Below are 20,761 nucleotides of genomic sequence, written 5' to 3'. Positions count from 1 at the left end.
GGATTTCTCCCCACTGTTACCAATCTGTGACAGAGCTTACACAGTCACAGCTCTCTGGCGCCCCCCTTACCCTCAGTTCAGTCAGGGAACTGCACCTAAGATAAGTAGTCTCTGGAGATGCTGCCCTGTCCTGGTTATTGGGGCACTCTGCAGTGATGGCAGTATATATATCACCAGTCCCAGGCCGGGAATACATTTTGTAAACCTCCAGTCCATCACTGCCAGTATCCCCAAATAACACCAGAATGGTATGCTGCCGCCAGTTCCTCATTAGATATAAGCTCGGTCCATTAACAAGCTTATGTGAGGTCAGAATCCAACCCCAGATGGGGAGTAAGTACTACGCAGAAAAACAGACCCAGGAAATCGGATTTTGAGATAAAAAAAGTAGCCCAAAACTAATTGATATTGTAATTGCCGAAAGATAATACAAATATATACAGAGTAATATACAGATATTACATCCAGAAGTACAGATAAAAGTAGGGTACAGGTTGGGGATTGCAGTTAGCTGTATGTGTCACGTTAACATTCCTTTTAACTTGTGGATGAAGGGAAGCTCTCTTATCTACATGCACCCTCTTATTTTCTGGTCCATCTCCACACGTGGCATGATGCGGCTTCCATGGCAGAACAATGACAAAGGCTAAAGGTGTGTAGCTAGCTTTTAATCCCAAGCTCACCCCCTCACATATTTACCACCGCCTCTCTGGGTTGGACTGAATTCTCCCTTGACCTCCTAGCTGAAATAACTCTCAATATCTAGGATGGGTCATAACTTCCTAGGTGGAGGTCCAAATGGGACGACTGATGTCTCAATGGGATCGTTGGGGCTGGACCAATACAGAGAGTCCAAGCTTGGGTCGGCTAAGAGGTTCTGGAGAGCTAGTCTTGATAGCTCGGTTGAATCTTATCCCTAACTCTAATCAACAGCCTTATCCCTAACCCTATCGACAGCCTTATCCCTAACCTTCCTAACCCTATTGACAGCCTTATCCCTAACCCTATTCACAGCCTTATTCCTAACCTTATTAACAGCCTTATCTCTAACCCTATCCACTGCCTTATCCCTAACCCCATACATAGCGTTTTCCTTAACACCATCCACATCCTTATCCCTAACCCTATTCACCGCCTTATTCCTAACCTTATTAACAGCCTTATCCATAAACCTATCCACAGCCTTATCCCTAACCCCATCCATAGCGTTTAACCTAACACCATCCACAGCCTTATCCTTAACCCTATCTACAGCCTTATCCCTAACCCGATCCACAGCCTTATCCATAACCCCATCCACAGAATTATCCCCATTTTTATCCATAGCTTTATCCCTAACCCTATCCATAGCCTTATCCCTAACCCAATCCAGAGCCTTACCTTAAAGGGAACCTGTCACCCCCCAGGCGTTTTTAAGTAAAAGAGCCACCTTGTGCAGTACTAATGCTGCATTCTGTCAAGGTGGCTCTGTTACTTATCTTCCGTTCCACCGCAGAAATAATCGTTTATAAAATTGTTCAAAAATACCTGAAATTTGACAGGGGGGCAGGTCTTTCCCCCTCTGACAGACGCCTCGCATCCATCAGTCATTTCGTATTTGGTGCCGCCTCCTCAGCTTTCTTTTGAAATGCTGGCGCCTGCGCTGTACTATAGTTTCGTGGGCATGCGCAGTTAGCGCTACCCGACGTGCCCGTCCTCTCAGATCACATCCTGGCCTTCATATCGTGCGGCCACAGATCCCACAGATTTATGCGGTGGAACGGAAGCTAAGTAACAGAGCCACATTGACAGAATGCAGCATTAGTGCTGCACAAGGTGGCACTTCTACATAAAAAAGCCTGGGGGGTGACAGGTTCTCTTTAAACCCTATCCACATCCTTATCCCAAACCGTATCCACATCCTTATCCCAAACCCTATCCACATCCTTATCCCTAACCCTATCCACAGCCTTATCCCTAACCCTATTCAGAGCTTATCCCTAATCTCATCCACTGCCTTATGCCTAACCCTATCTACAGCCTTATCCCTAACCCTATCCACAGCCATATTCCTAGCCCTATCCAGTCTTATCCCTAACCCTATCCATAGCCTTATCCCTAACCCCATCCACAGCCTTATCCCTAACCCCATCCACATCCTTATCCCTAAACTTTTATTATATTTGTGTTGTTTTTTCTTTTACAAAGGACAATGTGATAAATATCGGACATCTCACTACCAGTTCTCCGTTTCTCCTTTCACAAAATTACAAGTGAGAGAAGAGGCAGAAAACTGCAGCAGAGCAAAATGTAGCACGTGTGCATTTCACGTTTCGGATATCTTGCTTATCCTCTATCATCTCTGTTACTGCCTATGCAGAGTGCAGTAGCCATGATGAGTTTGTTTTCAACTTCTGCACTCTGGATAGGCAGCAACCCAGAAGACAATGGACTTTACTCATTTAAAAACTCACTGTGCCCATGCGCTGTTCTAAAATTGAACGTCAGACAAGATGGGGTAAAATTTTGCTCCCCACAGGATTTGGCACCCTTGTGGCCCACCATGTTATTCTTCTTTAGCTGAGTATCTAATCTTATCATGGGAGTGATTCTGCTGAGCTGTGTATCTAACTATACTGTCCTCATACACGTTAGCAGGGTGTGCAATGAGACGTAGCTAAACCCCCTGGGCTGTAAAATTGTAACATTCTTTTATTGATTGCAGATGTGACAGGAAAGGGTGAAACTATAGGATGCAATAACAGGAGCATTTCAGAATATATAACTGCAGAGCATAAAAATACAAATAGTCTGCAATACACAGTAACATGAGGTAATACATAGGTACCATGAGGTAATACATAGGTACCGTGAGGTAATACATAGGTAATATGAGGTAATACATAGGTACCATGAGGTAATGCATAGGTAACATGAGGTAATACATAGCTGATGATTACCTATTTAATACAACATTATAAAGACAGGATTATAACACCTAGATAGTGCTTACCAACTATGCTTAGAGCAGGCTGTTTAAGAAGCATGAAGAACACAAATGGTGTAGTTTCTCCTAAAACATATGGAGGAATAATGGCTGCTGTTCCCCTCACAGTGTCATAAACAAGACTATGATGTAACAGGAACAATCCCACAATACATTGCAAATTAAACTAGAATCTATGCATTAAATGGCCAGCAGGTGGTGCTGTTACCTTACAGTATGAAATATATGAAGGATTAATACACACAAAAATGACTTTCTAGACAGCAATTATATGGCTGGACAGAACACGAATCATATGTAATACTATATACTGCGCTGATGTATCTAAGCCTGCTGTGTGTGGTACAGCCTCATAGAACTACACTGGGCTACAATCACCAAAATTCATAAAGGTTTATTGAATGTAAGACCTCTTTATTGGGATCCTTTTGCATCTTTGGCGTTCTCCCTGAGGTTGTGCCACCGGGCATACTTGAATCATTTGCAACACTTCCTTGATCAGTGCATAAGTCTCACATCTTAGAATATTCCACTCCATCAAGTACGACTCAGCCCCTATACTAACCTCAGTATGAATGTGAGTCAGGGATCCGAGGAAGTGTGAGCTGGCTGAGATGAGGTGGAGGGGCCCGGTCCTTCATGACATGCCGCTATGGGAGGGCCACAGGGAATAATGTGTAACCACAGATTTTGAATGAATGGCCCATCAGTCTTTATGGTTACTTAGATACACCCTCCCTTTTTTCTGCTTTTCTGCTTCTGTGTGTCAGTCTTTACTTTAGTCTGGCATTCAATTCATGAACCTGGAGGCTCAGGATGAACGAAGAAATGACAACATGCTTCACAAGTGGTGGGAACACTGTATATGATCCAGCGGTGTCCTTCCATCCAAGGTAGATAACAACATTCTTCATCTGCAGCTTCCAGAATCATAGCTGTAGTGGTAAGAAGTCAGGAATGGTGAGTGGAGGGACGGTGATGATGATCAGCACAAGGCATGGAGCTGATCCTAAATCTCTCCCATCCTTAGCACCCCTGAATGTGACTCATAACCCTCATCATCCATTAGCAGCGGATCCTAGGATTTTATTCAGGAAGCCGAGGAGGACGCAGTTTCTGAGTCATGGACCATTTATGGAGCAGAGGGGAAAAATCCTAGACAGGACACAAGTGACTGGATAAGAAGGCGCCTGTCATTTCTAACCTGCAGGAAATGCTGTGGGTTGTAGTTTCACACCTCTGGACATAGTGTGACACCCCTGAGGGTCCAGTCGCCACAGAGATACTGCACCTCAGCCAGAGGTGTGGTACCCCACTCTCAGGTAAGGAGGGGGGCACTACCCGATACCCACCCACTAGCACCCAACACAACATCTCTTTAGGCCAGGGAGGAAATAGGTAGAGGGTGTGGGTGGAGGAAGTAGATAAGGGTAGGACAGCTGGAGAGAAAGCTGAGTCAGGACAAGAAGACAGTTTGTGGAGGAGACTGAAGGAGTCAGGAGCTCATCCCAGGACTGGAGAGTAAAGTGGATTAAAGGGGTCCTAGGGGCCAAGGAAGTGAAGAATCAACCCGTAGCACCCGAATCCACACCGACCGTACACGGGTGGAAGGACCAGGTCGCAGTTGGGGACCGGCCCCAGACTAGTGGAGAGGCTGAAGTATGTGTATGTGCGATAGCCAAATCCACACACATTCGCTGAAAAGGCAGCCATATAGCGTCACTCAAGGGAGCCAGGAGATCATCGCCCTACAGGATCCGAGGCTGCAGGCTTGGGACACTATGTGTGAGGCACAGGGCAGGAGAGGCGGGAGCCAGTGCAGAGAGACGACCAGGGAAGGAACATAAGGAAGGGAGTTCTGGCAAAGTGTACCCCAAATTACCCGAGAGCTGGGTGGACCACAAACCCGGAGGACACAGCACCCTGGCTGGGGATTGTTACCCGAAAGACCGTGAGTAAAAGTGTGAAGACTGTACCCCGCTGTGTCCTCAGATTTACTGCGTCATCTGCCCTGCACTACAATCATTATCCTCTACTATTTTATATCTGCCCTGGGGCCTAGCTCTACCTGTGGAGAGCTGTAACATCTTTGCTGCGTCACCAACCGCCCCAGTGGATCTGAATTGTAGCGTCAGCCATCTTCTTATTGCCGAACATCACGGGTGGCATCATGAGCTTTCCCCTATAACTTTTCCCCTTACATTTTATTGCACGCCCAGGGCCACGGACCGGGTCACTGCTGCCGTGACATCCGCTGAAGAACTGACCAGCCCGGACCGAGTACCCCCGGCGGGCGTTGCAATAGGACAGAGCAATATCCCACTATAAATGTGCAAGTATTGTGAGACATGCCTGGAACAGGCCATGGCAGCCCCCGGTGTACACTGCCAGCGGCTGAGCATGGCCGCCCTGTGACTGACAGCTCAGCACAGATACAGATGTCTCGTCATGATTGTCTCCATGTCATAAAGTGAAGAATCGCTGCAGATCTGAAGCACAATGTGCATAGGAGCCATACGATCTTCAATTTACCCCCAGGCAAGAGATTTTAGTAAAGAATCTTTAAAGGGAGTGTGTCAGCCCAAACTGACAGTATACATATACACTAAGCACATTGCCTTGTAGAGTATATCACAGATACAAAAATCCCACCTGTAGTGACCTAATTGCTGCCTCTGTTCTGTAGAAACTGAAGATTAACTGAATATGTTAATTAGTCTGATGTGTGCACCCTGGGCGTGGCCAAAAGGCTCATTGTACTGCTGCACCACTGGATTTACATACCCTGCCTCCTGCAATTGTGGTTGACACTCACACTTGTCTGGAGAGCACATTGTCTACAGAAAGAGCGCTGTCAATCATCAGTGAGGGAGGCGGGGCAGATGAGCCTCTTGGCCACACCCAGGGTCCATAAATCATCCCAATTAGCATGTTTGAATAAACCAGTTTCTACACAACAAAAGCAGCAATTAGATCAATATAGGTGGGATAGAGTTAATATCTGCTACAAGGGGGTGTGCTTAATGTATACTGTCAGTTTGGACTGACACATGGCCTCTAATTACTGTAATGTAAAAACATCTACAACGACGGAAAAAGATACAATAATACAATAAATATTAACCAAGAGTTCTGCTTGCTGTCACTGATTACAAACTTTCCTAATACAGCTAGAGGTTAAAAAACATTCCTGACCTAGTCCTGTTCATTCAGCTGCAGAGGTTGGGAGTCTCTTGTCCCTGCATTTATCATTCCCCTCCTATCCCAGCTGCCCCCACCCCCACCCTGGGACTTTGCGGTGACTTATGATTCATGCAGAAAAAATTGACCTTCATTCTAGCTTAGAAGGATTCAGTTCCTCTGTTATTAATCATGTGATGTCATAGGCCTAATGGAAAAGAGAACAAATATCTGGGTAGAAAGGAAAAATTAGCAATTGTAAGGCATTTTACCTATACTCAATTTAATTGCAGCAAGTATATTTATCTGCACTATGTGCACCTTGTGATGCCCCTTTTTTCTAATGGACTTTTTTTCAATGTACTTACATTGGTCATAAACAAACCTGTAAACTATTCCTTAAGATTAACTGGTTAATCATGGAAACATGATGTTATTTAATCATGATGATGAACTTAGTGCACACTCCGCGAATGCAGTAAATTTTTGTATTTGTATCCAACCCCAGAAAATGCACTTTTTTAACTATTGTATGTATGTGTCCTAATAAAGAATTCAATATAATTTTATGTACTTGGCGTAAGACTTCATTTTATTTATAGGTTTAATCTATCTACTTATCAGTTGTCTGTAGCTTATGGGGGCTCCATGGGTGTTGTGGGGGTCCTCCATGTAAATGCCCTGCATGTGTGCATCTCAGTGTGTGCTTTCTGTCATGTCACATGCGCCATCATTCTCATCTATGTCACTTCAGGATTTCGCTCCTCGTCCTCCCCCAAATCATGGCCTCTTTGTGAACCGCGTGTGGAATTTCATGCGCTCAGTTCCCGGCCTCCTTTGAAATCCTCACAGACATTTTGGCCACAGAGAACTTGTCACACAGATAGAAGAGGGAGCACGTTGGGGCGCAGAGACGTCCAGAGGTTGCTGCAGCCGATACATTCATGTGATCCGCAGAGGAAATAATGACACGTGAGGAAAGACGAAAACAATACATTTATATACAATGTAACAAATAAACATATGGAGAGATACACAGCCCAGGAACAATAAACAGTGAATCAATACTTTTATATCCAATTCATCTAGAAAGAAAAATGAGGCAAATTTACAAACTCTTTATTAAAGGTCTCCTATTGTTTTGTGTCAACAGTCCCAATGCAGACTGATGTGTCTCCATGGTGACAGACTTTAGACAAATTCTGCAGTTCTCATGACTCCATCTTTTTCCACTACTTGATAACTTATGTCCCATGACTGACAGATCAGATTCTGTAACCATGGAGACAGTTGAAGATGAGAAAAGAGACCACAACAAATCATTCCAGACCCTACTACCCCACAGTCTCCGGCCTGCTGAAAGGATCTGTCCTCATGGAGCAAGTTTCTGCTACATCCATCTAAACAAGAAATAACATAAATATATTTACTCACAGAACAGGGAGTGCAGCTCTGGAGTATAATACAGGATGTAACTCAGGATCAGTAATGTAATTTATGTACACAGTGATTGCACCAGCAGAATAGTGAGTGCAGCTCTGGAATATAATACAGGATGTAACTCAGGATCAGTAGTGCAATGTATGTTCACAGTGACTGCACCAGCAGAATAGTGAGTGCAGCTCTGGAGTATAATACAGGATGTAACTCAGGATCAGTAATGTATGTACAGTGACTGCACCAGCAGAATAGTGAGTGCAGCTCTGGAGTATAATACAGGATGTGATTCCAGGATCCATAATGTAATGTATGTACACAGTGACTGCACCAGCAGAATAGTGAGTGCAGTACTGGGGTATAATACACGATGTAACTCGGGATCAGTAAAGGATCAGTAATGTTATGTATGTACACAGTGACTGCACTAGCAGAATAGTGAGTGCAGCTCTGAGGTATAATACCGGATGTAACTCAGGATCAGTACAGGATAAGTAATGTAATGTATGTACACAGTGACTGCACCAGGAGAATAGTGAGTGCAGCTCTGGAGTATAATTCAGGATGTAACTCAGGATCAGTAATGTATGTACACAGTGACTGCACCAGCAGAATAGTGAGTGCAGTTCTGGAGTTTAATACAGGATGTAACTCAGGATCAGTAAAGGATCAGTAATGTTATGTATGTACACAGTGACTGCACCAGCAGAATAGTGAGTGCAGCTCTGGAGTATAATACAGGATGTCACTCAAGATCATTAATGTAATGTATGTACACAGTGACTACACCAGCAGAATAATGCGTGCAGCTCTGGAGTATAATGCAGGATGTCACTCAGGATCAGTACAGGATCAGTAATGTAATTTATGTACACATAAATTACATATGTACACATAAATTACATATTGTATTGTTAACATTGTTACTTATGACTTGTGTTTTGAAACTGTTAAACTGAAAAGCGCTGCGGAATATGTTGGCGCTATATAAATAAAGATTATTATTATTAAATTACACAGTGGCAGTGTAATTATCAGTTTTTATTTGCATAAATCCTATTCCTGTAGACTGCTGACATTCCTACCTTAACAATATTCACTTCTCCACTCTTTCCTCATTGTCTCTAAGCAAAAAGCTTTTATAGTGACACATATATCATACATACAAATAACAATACACTTGTTGCAAATTTCCACACATTACTATTCTGATTCTTGTTGCCGGACTGTGGATTTATGTGAATGTGGATTTTAATCCTTCAATAAAATGAAGATAATAACATCTTCGGTTTCAGCTATTCAGGACCCGATCACTCACAGATTTATTGGTTTTCCTCAAAGGGTTTTCTAATCTACTTTCTTGAGGAGCACTGCGCTTTTCTGGCTCTTGCTTTCTGCTTGCCAAAGCAATGAGCTCCTGATGATTAACAGTTTGGATCAGTTGCATGTTGCTGCCACTGGTCTGAACTGTGTGCTTTCTCATGCTGCAAACAGAGGAAACTTGGACTTTGTAGCATTGGAGAAACCTAGGGGCACTGAAGCTGGTCAGATCCAGTAATGGAGAAACTGGGGGGACTGAAGCTGGTCACATAAAGTAATGGAGAAATATAGGGGCTCTGAAGCTGGTTGGATCCAGTAATGGAGAAACGTAAGGTCAATGAACCTGGTGGGATCCAGTAATGGAGAAACATAGGAGCACTGAACCTGGTTGGATCCAGTAATGTAGAAATGTAGAGGCACTGAACTTAGTGGGATCCAGTAATGAAGAAAAGTAGGGTCACTGAACCTGGTGTGATCCAGTAATGGAGATACCTCGGTGTACTGAAGCTTGTCAGATCTTGTAATGGAGAAACTGGGGGCACTGAAGCTGGTGGGATCCCGCAATGGAGAAAAGTAGGGGCACTGAAGCTGGTTCGATCCAGTAATGGAGAAAAGTAGGGGCACTGATGCTTGCCAGATCTTGTAATGGAGAAACCTCTGGGCACTGAAGCTGGTTGGATCCAGTAATGGAGAAACATAGAGGCACTAAAGCTAGTGGGATCTAGTAATAGAGAAACCTCGGGGCACTGAAGCTTGTTGAATCCAGTAATGGAGAATTATAGGGGCACTGAACCTACTGGAATGGAGAAACCTTGAGGCACTGAAGCTGGCTGGATCCAGTAATGGAGAAATGTAGGGGCACTGAACCTAGTGGGATCCAGTAATGGAAAAACCTCAGGGCACTGAAGCTGGTTGGATCCAGTAATGGAGAAACGTAGGGGCACTGAAGCTTGTCAGATCTTGCAATAAAGAAACGTAGGGGCACTGATCCTAGTGGGATCCAGTAATGGAGAAACCTCGGGGTACTGAATCTAGTTGGATCCAGTAATGGAGAAACGTAGAGGCACTGAACCTAGTGGAATCCAGTAATGGAGAAACCCCGGGGCACTGAAGCTGATTGGATCCATTAATGGAGAAATGTAGGGGCATTGAACCATGTGGGATCCAGTAATGGAGAAACGTAGGGGCACTGAACCTGGCTGGATCCAGTAATGGAGAAACATAGGGGCACTGAACCTAGTGGGATCCAGTAATGGAGAAACCTTGGAGCACTGGATCTGGTTGGATCCAGTAATGGAGAAATGCAGAGGCACTGAACCTAGTGGGATCCAGTAATGGAGAAACGTAGAAACACTGAACCTAGTGGGATCCAGTAATGGTGAAACCTCATGGGACTGAAGCTGGTTGGATCCAGTAATGGAGAAAACTCGGGGCACTGAAGCTGGTTGGATCCATTAATGGAGAAATGTAGGGGCACTGAACCTTGTTGGATCCAGTAATGGAGAAACTGGGGGGCACTAAAGCTGGTTGGATCCAGTAATGAAATGTAGGGGCATTGAACCTAGTGGGATCCAGTAATGGAGAAACCTCGGGGCACTGAAGCTGGTTGAATTCAGTAATGGAGAAACCTTGGGGCAATGAAGCTGGTTGGATCTAGTAAAGGAGAAACCTCAGAGCATTGAAGCTGGTTGAATCCAGTAATGGAGAAACGTAGAGGCACTGAACCTTGTGGGATCCAGTAATGGAGAAACATAGGGGCACTAAAGTTGATAAGATCCAGTAATGGGAGAAATGTAGGGGCACTGAACCTAGTAGGATCCAGTAATGGAGAAACCTCGGGGCACTGAAGCTGGTTGGATCCAGTAATGGAGAAACGTAGGGGCACTCAAACTGGTGGGATCCAGTAATGGAGAAACGTAGGGGCACTGAAGCTTGTCAGATCTAGTAATGGAAAAACTGGGGAGCATTGAAGCTGGTGGGATCCAGTAATGGAGAAACCCTGGGGGCATTGAAGCTGGTCGCATCCAGTAATCTGTCCAGTTTCAGAGCAACGGTAGCTATAGGAAAAAGTCCTGTTTCCTGTTTCGGAAACCGACCAGCTCTGATAGACTGCAGTGGTTATACGTAACTAAGCACCGATCAGTGCGCGCTACAACTGACAGTGCCTCCATTTCTGAGAACAAAGAGGATTTTTAAGAAGAGGCAAGTTGGGACATTCAGTGCTTTTATAAACACTTTGCATGTGCTCTGATTTATACAGACCAGACAAGACTTTAATGAAGAGATTTTATTTTTTAAACTCCTTTTTACTGTTCACCCGTCCCGCACAAATCAATTAATCCATCCAGGTACACTAATGTTTTTGTGTCATAAGGCTGAAAGACTTCAAATTGTGGATTTTGCCAGTTGAGAATTAGGGGTATGGTGCCCATGGATGGTGCTGATTTCAGGAGGCACCAGGGGTGGAATTACCAATACCAGAAGGGGTTGCCACATGCAGGAACCTTTCTATGTATATGTACATTTATTAAAAAAAATTTGAAAGTCGCTGAATTGCAGACATGGCGGGACTAGACCATGCAGACGTCGCAGACTCACATAGGATGAAATAAGAGGCTGACTTTTCTATTTTCTTAAACAATATTTTTATTAGAGTTTCCAGAGTAATAAAATGTAAAATGTACATTCATATAATCATATCCAAATGAAATTTGGAGTAATGTAAATCATAACATCACAGTATAATACTATTACAATCATATCAGCACTTGAAATGAGTGCGATTAACAATGAACCGAACAGGACAAAAAGACAATTGTAAAAGCACAGGCAGACACCTAGATATATAAAATTTTGGCACCTAATGAATAAAAGAGAGAAAACAAAGATTCAGGATATAAACTCCTCTTCTATTTTAGACTTGAGTTTCAACCATTTATACCATCTGTCACCAAATAATTTTATTGATAGGTTATTAATATAGTGAATTTTTTCATAAGTACAATGCTTATCAACCAGCATAATCAGTGTGACAATATCCAGAGGTTGCATGTTGTTCCAACCTTTCGCTATAAGATACACTGCAGACATTAGAATGTGGGCGACCAGAAACTTTTCTTTTTTGAGTTTGTGAATACCAATGAGTAGCAGGGCTAAGGCAGGGTGTGGTTGGACACACCCGTTACATATGATCGAGATTAAGTTAAAAACCCTGAGCCAGTATATTTTCAATACAGGGCATCCCCAAAAAACATGGAGCAAATCAGCTTGAGATCCACATCCACGCCAGCATAGTCCAGATCCCCCCCCTCCAAAATATCTGAGTCTATTCGGGGTAAGATAATATCTATGGACCAATTTATAGTGTGTCTCAAGTATGTTCATACACTTTGTGGACTTTGTCGCAATTTTAAAAGATGTTGTCCATTGGGGGATTTGTATCTGTTTCTGCAGAGTGGTTTCCCACCTCTCAAAACATCCCCTACTAGAAAAGGTGTATTTACCAGTTAGGATGCTGTATAAGGGTTTAAGAAAACTCTTGTGACTTGGAGATGTATTAGTTAAGTTATGAATGGTATGGTTAATCAAAACCACTCCGCAGAAGTGTTTCTTATACTTACTATATTCCTCTTTGAGCAAGAGATATTTCATATATTCAGTATTGGGGACTCCAAACTTGATTTTAACCAGCTCAAAGGGCACAACTCTATTATTCTCCAGTAAGTCATCCACAAATGTGTTGGGGAATTTCGTCCAACTGTCAAACATTGGTCTTAAAGAAATCTTAACAGGTGACAAAAAAGGGAGTCTCAACTTTTTAGTTGAAAGAGGAGAAATATTAAACCTTCTTCTGCATATGTGTGACCAACAAAGCATAGATGCTCTAAGTATTGGGTTCTTTATGTTCATGATCTCTTTTCTGTGCAGAAGGAAATAGGATATAAATAGTGTCGGTTCCTTGTTAGGCATCAGGTCTCTCTCAATCTCTGGCCATCCCAACTCAGTCTGTTTTGTGAACCACATTTTTGTTAACTCAGTCGTGGTGGCAAAGTAGTATGCCTCTAGATCTGGAAGGGCTATCCCACCATTTTCCTTGGATTTGAGTAGTGTATGTTTCCTCACTCTAGGTTTCCGATTATTCCAAATAAATTTATTCATTTGGTGAGTTAGTTTCTGTATGGACTGCATTGAAAGAGGTAGGGGAACATTCCTATAAAAAAACAGCACCTTTGGAAGGCAGAACATCTTATACAGGACTATTCTACCCATCCAAGTGGCCGGGGTTTTTGACAGTTCTTCCAACTTAAGGTCGAGAGACTGCAAAAGACAATCAGTGTTTATCTCGCTCATATCTGTGAGGTTACCTGTAAGCCAAGTTCCTAGATATGGGATCTTGGTACAATCCCAATTGAAAGGGTACTTGTCCCTTATTTGCTGCTTAATGGGGGCTGAAATAAAAAGTGACAAAACGTTAGTTTACTTTACATTAAGTTTGTAGTATGAGACCGAACCAAACAAATCTATAATATCCCAAATCTCCCTCAACGAATCAACAGGATCCGTCAGTGTGAGTATATCATCTGCATATAGGTTTATTTTATGCTCTGAGTCTCCTAGCCGTACACCATGTACCCCATCCGAATCTCTTATCATTTGAGCCAATGGCTGCAGACTCAGGATGAAAATAATTGGGGACAGAGGACAGCCCTGTCTTGTCCCATTTGTTATAGAAAATTTTTCTGACATCGTACTATTGACCAGCACAGAGGCAGACGGCTGAGAATACAAAGCTCGAACACTCCTCAACATCTCTTCACCAAAACCCATCTTCTCCAGTACTGCAAATGCATAAGCCCAATTGATCCGATCAAAGGCTTTCTCGGCATCAAGGGCTACAAACAGACTGGGAATTTTTTCCTTATTACATAAATGTATGTGGTGCAGGACACTTCTAGAACTGTCAGAAGTTTGTCTATATCTTACAAAACCCACTTGATCGGGATGTATAAGACATGGAATAACATCTTGCACTCTCTCTGCTAGTATTTTTGCATAGATTTTGATGTCTGCGTTCAGAAGGGATATGGGTCTATAGTTTTCAATTTTTGTGGAGTCTTTGTCCGGCTTGGGAATTACCACTATTGTGGCCCTCAGCATATCTGCACTGCATGTACCTTTTGACTTTATAAAATTTAGGGTATTTGTTAAGTGTGGGACAAGATCTTTTTGAAATGTTTTATAATATTCTATAGGAAAACCGTCTGGGCCTGGAGCCTTATTACTTTTTAGATTACTAATTACTAGAGAGACTTCTCCCTCCGAAAAAGGTGCATCAAGGAGTCCCCTCTGTTCTGGAGATAGGGATCCCAACTTTACCTTTCCCAGGAAGTTATTTATCATCTCTTCTGTAGGGGGGGGATGAGCCCCACTTTCCCCTATGTTATACAAGTTTGAGTAGAATTTCTCAAAGGCCAAAGCTATTTCTTTTGGTTTTTCTATAGTCAGTGAGTTCTGAGATATTTTTTTGATTAGATGTTTTTTATTTATGGGTTTAAATCTATTAGCCATAATCTTTGAGGTTTTATTATTGTTTACATAAAACCCTGCTCTGTTGAACAGAGTCTTTTTCTCGTAAATATTTATAAGAAGATTTCTAAGTTCCAATCTGAGAGAATATAGCTCATTATATTTGGTAAAATTTTTATCTGTTTTGGCTTGGCTCTCTAATTTTTTGATTTGTTCAAGTAAAGTCCTTTGTTTGCTTTCTCTTTCCTTCTTTTGTCTTGAGGCCATCTGAATCAAATGACCCCTGATGACACACTTATGTGCCAGCCATAAAGTTTCAGGTGTGATCTCCTGAGAATTATTCTCTTTAAAATAATTCATTAGGGTATTTCTTATTGTTGATATATTATCTGGAGAGTCTACAACAAATTTGCTGTATCTCCAGTTGTAGTGTCTTTGAACTAATGAGGAAATACGTAATGTCAGCAGAATCGGAGCATGATCTGACCATGTGATGGGGCCAGTTTGAAAGTCTATATACGAGTCCAGTAACGAGAAACTGGTAAATATGTGATCTATTCTAGTATAAGATTTATTGTGGGGGCAGAATCGGGTGTATTCTTTTGAGGTAGGGTTCAATATTTTACAACTATCGTGTAAGTTGGAATTTCCCAACCACTTCCCCAGATTCACACTCCTATAGTATGGAGCAGAGGAAGAGCAATCAGTGTCTGGGTTAACAATACAGTTAAAATCCCCTCCCCATATGATTTGTCCCTTACTAAAGTTGGATAGTTTTCTTTTGACATTGTTAAGGAAGCTAATTTGTCTTACATTAGGGGTGTATACATTGACTACAGTATATTCCATACCTTCTAACGTAAAGTTGATGGCCAAATGTCTGCCTTTGTTATCTCTATATATATCTGAAATTACCACGTAGGTCTTTGTGGAAGGCAATGGCTACTCCAGCTTTCTTTCTTCCTTCATTATTAGAGAAGAAAATCTGAGGGTAGTCTGTGTTTTTAAATCTTATATTATCAATCTCCAGGAGATGGGTTTCCTGTATCATTGCAATATTTGCTTTCAATCTATTGATCTCCCTCCACAATGCAAATCTTTTAAAGGGACTGTTAAGCCCATTTACATTAAATGACAAGATTTTCAACTCCATAATATATCAGAAAGAGTAAATGCATTAAATTACTCAATAAGATAGAGTATTCAACCTGAACATGTACCCAAGGAATATGGTGTTTCTCTAGAAATTTTTTGTCAGTGCCTGGTGTATTTTTTGTCAGTGCCTGGTGTGCCTGTGAATAAAAACATATTACAACCTAGAAAGAACAAAAACTTGTTAACAGGAAGGTTAAATTTCTCAAAAGAAATGATACCAAGAGAAAATCTCTCAGTTAGCACGTGGGGGGTGAAAAAGGTCAGGCCAAGAGCCAGGGTCAGCACCTACCAAGTCCATTATCTTTTCTTTTGTGTGGTCCAGGACTGTGACAGACGTCTTGGATGTTGCGGGGAGTTGCTCCTCTCTTGATTGTAGGATGATGATGATGGAGTCTTCATTGGAGGAATACCTAAATCCTGAAAAAATCTGGTACAATTATCAATGTTAGACAAGGCAAAGGTAGTGTTCTCCTTCATAACCAATATTTTCGTGGGAAAGCCCCATCTGTACAACACCTTGTGCTCCCTCAGGTGGGTAGTGATAGGGAAAAAGTCTCTCCTTTTCTGAAAAGTGGCTTTTGAAAAGTCTGCAAAGATCCTAATGTCCTCATACGGCCTTGGTAAGATAGGTGACTGTTTACTTTTCCTCAGAATGTCCTCCTTTGTCGGGAAGTAGTGAAAATAAGCAATAACATCCCTTGGAGCCTTTTCCGGGGCATACTTGTATTTGGGGAGTCTGTGTATACGTTCCCCTTTGGTGGCCCCCGGGAGCATAGTATGGAGCATTTTTTGCACGTATGAGTTAAGATCCCTGTCTTTGATATTTTCAGGTATTCCTCTGAATTTAAGGTTATTTCTTCTACTTCTGTCCTCTTGTTCTATCAACCTTGACTTTAAAAAAGTAACCTCTTTTTCTAAAGCATAGTGTTCGTCTATTAGGGTATTATGAGACTTGACCATTTCCTCCATTTTGGACTCTAAGTGGTCCACCCTCTGGCCCAGACTGTCTATGTTATTTTGGAGGTTCGTGTTGTAGCCCTCTATTTGTTTTTGAAATGTCTTTGCAAGAAGGCATATCATATTCTTTATGAATAATTCTGAGGCTGCATTGCTGGTAGCCTCTACCTCTGTTAATACATGTAAAATGTTCTCAGATACGGGAATGTCTAAGGAGCATGAGTCCTCCAATTGTGACTCTTGTTGCAGCTCAGCCGAGCTGCTGCTTAATCTGCGACTATAATGTGAAGAAGGGGACAGTTCCCTCTGTGGCGGCGTTAGAGGGGTATCTGATATGTTAGAAATGTCTGGGCAAGAAGAGGCACTTCTCATTATATTTGTTTCCTTGATTGCAGCGGTGAGCGTTGCTGCTGCACTAGATTTTGTAGACTGCGCAAGATTCTGGCTTAAGGTGCGCAATTTGCGTACTTGCTGCGCAATCCCGCCTGTCCCCCGGTCAGTCTCGCGATATTTCGCTTGCTTCTTCACAGCGCTGCTTTTAACATTAAAATTACCGCTTTCTTTATCTGATAGAGCAGCGGTTTTAGCAGGGATGGGGGCAGACTTACCCCCTGACTTGTATGCCGCATGTTTCAGCCTCTGTGGCGTTCTCTCCTGCTGTGCGCCGCTCAGGCTGGGGCTGCAGGCTGTGGCTCCTGTGAGGCGGGCGCCATCTTGGCTCCTCAGCATAAGGGGAGAGCGCTCCAGCTTTCTTGTTTTTTCTGCTCTTTTACTGAGCGGATCCATGATGTGAGGGCACCGCTGGTGTCTGTGGAGGTTCCGCAAACTTTCCACGCCAGTCCTGGCTTATATCTCGCTTTCCTTCCCCGCTTGGTAGGCCGCCCTGGAGAGAAGCACAGAGCTCAGACTTCCATACAGCTCAGACGCTGGCCACACAATGCTGCAATATATTTATCAGCAACTTTTCTTGAGAATCAAGGAGGGATTTAGTCATACCATTCCCTCCCAAACACCTTTCTTACTAACCCAGTTAAATGAACCCCCGACTGCTTGTGACTTGGGTTACATGGACACAGCAGCCTTCTATTACATATAACACACCACCTGCAGCAGCCACAATGGTCCATATAATAACAGATGAAAATTGTCACGGACACCGCCATTACTCACCGGCGCGTGCCCGCTCCCCGGTGCTTCGCCGCCCCTTAGCACGTCCCTGCGGCAGCTGCTCCCTTCACTTCCTGGCGCATACGCGCCTGCTGTCTCTCCTCCGCAAGGGTCCCTGGGTGCGCTGACCCGGTGGCTCCGCCTCCAACATGGCGGAGCCCACCGGGTATTTCTGCACGGCGTCAGCAAAGGTAAGACGCCTGATTATCACAGCGGGTTAGCGCTGGTGTCCTTGCGCTTAGCGCCGACTCACACCTCAGGTCCCCTGCCTCAGCCGTACCTGTCAGCCCTGTACCTCAGCCATGCCTGTCAGCTCTGTGCCTCGACCATGCCTGTGTGCTCCGTGGCTCTGCCTTGCCTATCCGCCCTGCCTCAGTCCTGTGTCTGCCGTGCCTGTATGCTTCGTGCCTCTGCCTTGCCTGTCTGCCCTGCCTCGGTCCTGTGTCTGTCGTGCCTGTCTGCCCTGTGTCTCATCCGTGTTCATCCCCACTCCGGTATCCGTCGTGGTGGGCCCACATCCCCGGTACCGTCCTATCGATGCCTCCTTATTTTTGTCGTTTTTCCCTTTCAGCATAAAAGCCCCACCAGCCCTGGTCTCTCTGGCTCCGTTGACCCCCCCCCGTGCCTTCCGTTCCAGAGTACTGCATCCAGTTCACTCTGCCCTGCCCTGAATCGCCCTTTGGCTCCGGCTGTTGTGGTTCTATCTCCCTTGGGCCTGCTCTTAACACTCCCTGTATAGGGGGTGGCCTTCACCTGGTCCGCTCGCCCTTGGGGGCTCTGGAGCCACGACCCAGAGGGTCCACTCCCGTGTTCTTCACCAAACTAACCCTAGCCCTAACAACAATCCTGGTCCAGAAACAAATCCCAATGCGAATCCCTCACCGCAGCACACTAGCCCAGGGATGAGGTATTAATATCCAGTAATTAATGCCCCTTCCCTTACAGGACCTACACCGTAAGTTACCTTGGCTTGTAACAGAAGCCACTATTCCCCACTAGTGACTTTCCACCCAAACGGACATTACCAATAAACCAGCCACTGAACCAGACCTTTCCTCCACAACAGACCTGGTCACATGACACCTTACATGGCCTGGACCCACCAAACCTCCAAGGCTTGTTCGATTCCTTCCCTTAAACCCAACATCTATAAATCAACACCAATCACATTGAAATGAACTCCATCCAACCTCAAGTGCTAACTTGATGGCACCTCCAACTCCTTGTGTCTCACCACTATATTGCCATTCCTTGCAACAAAACGAGCCACTGTTTTATTAACTATAATAATGGTCTTATTAATCCGCTCCACTGATTTTGCATACTTCAGATAAGCCACATGTCACAGGTTTACCGCGACAGAGAGGAGCCAGAAGACTGCAGCGTCTGATTCCTCCTACTCCTGCACTGATTAGAAGGACTTCACCTTCATATTAAACTTTGCAGATTTCTTCTAGCAGTGCAGGGGTTAATCTGCTCAGTTGAACACTCCTGGAAGCTTTCCTGCATTAAGAAAACAGCTGTTCACTGTTAGCCACTCCCATCTCCGATATAATCTGGGTCCTGGATAGCACTCATTGCCAGAGTAGCTTATGCTGCATGGCTGGAGGTTGTTGGTGGTTGTTATTGGAGAAGGCATTTGGTGGATTTATCTGTGACTGTTGCTAGGTTTTGAGTATGTGATCATTTTCTTTCTTCTCCTACTTTGGTTTTACCCCAGCCTCCACTCACCGGTGTATACTGCTGTTGTGTGAGTATATTTGTATGATTGGTATTTTTCTTTATCCCTGCACGTATTATCCTGTTAGTCTGGTCAGTATATTATGGTACACTACTACTCCCCTCTTCCCTGTGTGGGGAAAGGGTACAGACCGAGAGTGGATTCAGGAGCTGAGACAAGGCATGCAGACCCGGTGTCTTCACCATCAGAAGTAATCTGGGGAATAGGGCAAGCTAAGGTGCCCCGAGTGTTAGGGATAGGTAAGGAACCCCTGGTCCCGGGACACCCAACAACAGAGCCGTAACACCGTGCCACTACGTCCGACCAAACAATGATAGATCTCGGCTAGGAGGACCACAACCTTAAAAGATTAAACTTAATGTCTCTAATTAACTCCCGAGATGATCTGTGAGGTCACATGCAACACCAGCACATTCGGTGGTTGATCCATTCTGCAATAGTAAGAGACTATGGGCAAAACCCTCCCCCAAAGTCATCCCACGAATTCCAAGTCATTTGATCAGCGCATTGGACCCAGCTTGCCTGAGCTGCCGATTATCTGGACTAACATTGGCCCGCATCACCCCACAGAACAATTAAAAGTAGTCCAGGATCCAAATTACAGTAAGCAAGCACTTATTGTGAAACAAAACAATCACCAAATTAACACTCGCATTATTACAAAAATAAAACATGACTCCAGACCCGCACATGATAAACGCACTAGATGAGGGCCAAAATAAGAACGAAACTGTGCCGATTCCCAACATGGCGAACAATCTCCTCACCTAGACCCACATGAAGCTGCAGTCCCTGTCCCAATGTGAAAGGAATATGACCCATATTCCTCAGGCCTTGCACCCATACGCAATAAACATTTCAGAAAAACTGCAATAAATTGATATTTTGAAAGAGACGAGGCAAACTTATGACTCAAGAATGAACCTGGCTATCCACCCCGGATTTCCATGAAATGTTTTACCACCGCAATAGGGCAGTCTTATGACCCAGAACTGCATACAAGACCAGCAACTTGCCTCGACCGCTCTGATCTGTCTTAGAATGCCGTAAAAAACATTCTACCCTATCGTTCCATAGGCAGACATCACCCATTACCAACCACCTTCAACCAACCTTGAAGGACTAACCAATTAACTAATACAAAAAGCGCCGTAAAAAGACAAAACAAAAGCTGCTGAAAACAACACATCATATTTAGAAAGGTGAACTGACCTCACAGAACACAGCAACCTACCCAACAGTTCAAAGGAAACTGGTCTCCTTCTATTCCGACTGTTTACTACTTTACAAAT

At 43.8% G+C, this 20,761-nt stretch overlaps 1 long non-coding RNA gene across 1 annotated transcript in view; it reads right to left on the bottom strand.

Annotated features, from left to right (window-relative positions):
- Positions 1–397: 397 nt before the first annotated feature.
- Positions 398–20,761, bottom strand: part of LOC141097593 (uncharacterized) — a 65,539-nt gene continuing 45,175 nt past the window's right edge. The window contains exon 2 of the long non-coding RNA XR_012234007.1: positions 398–7,566. This is a non-coding gene — a long non-coding RNA (uncharacterized lncRNA). The remainder of the gene's footprint in view (positions 7,567–20,761) is intronic.

This window comes from Dendrobates tinctorius, unplaced genomic scaffold (assembly GCF_039654945.1).
Source record: "Dendrobates tinctorius isolate UK_male_01 unplaced genomic scaffold, ASM3965494v1 ptg000086l, whole genome shotgun sequence".
Taxonomy (NCBI): domain Eukaryota; kingdom Metazoa; phylum Chordata; class Amphibia; order Anura; family Dendrobatidae; genus Dendrobates; species Dendrobates tinctorius.
Note: the sequence above shows the minus strand (reverse complement) of the source record. Positions and strands in the feature narration are given on the sequence as shown.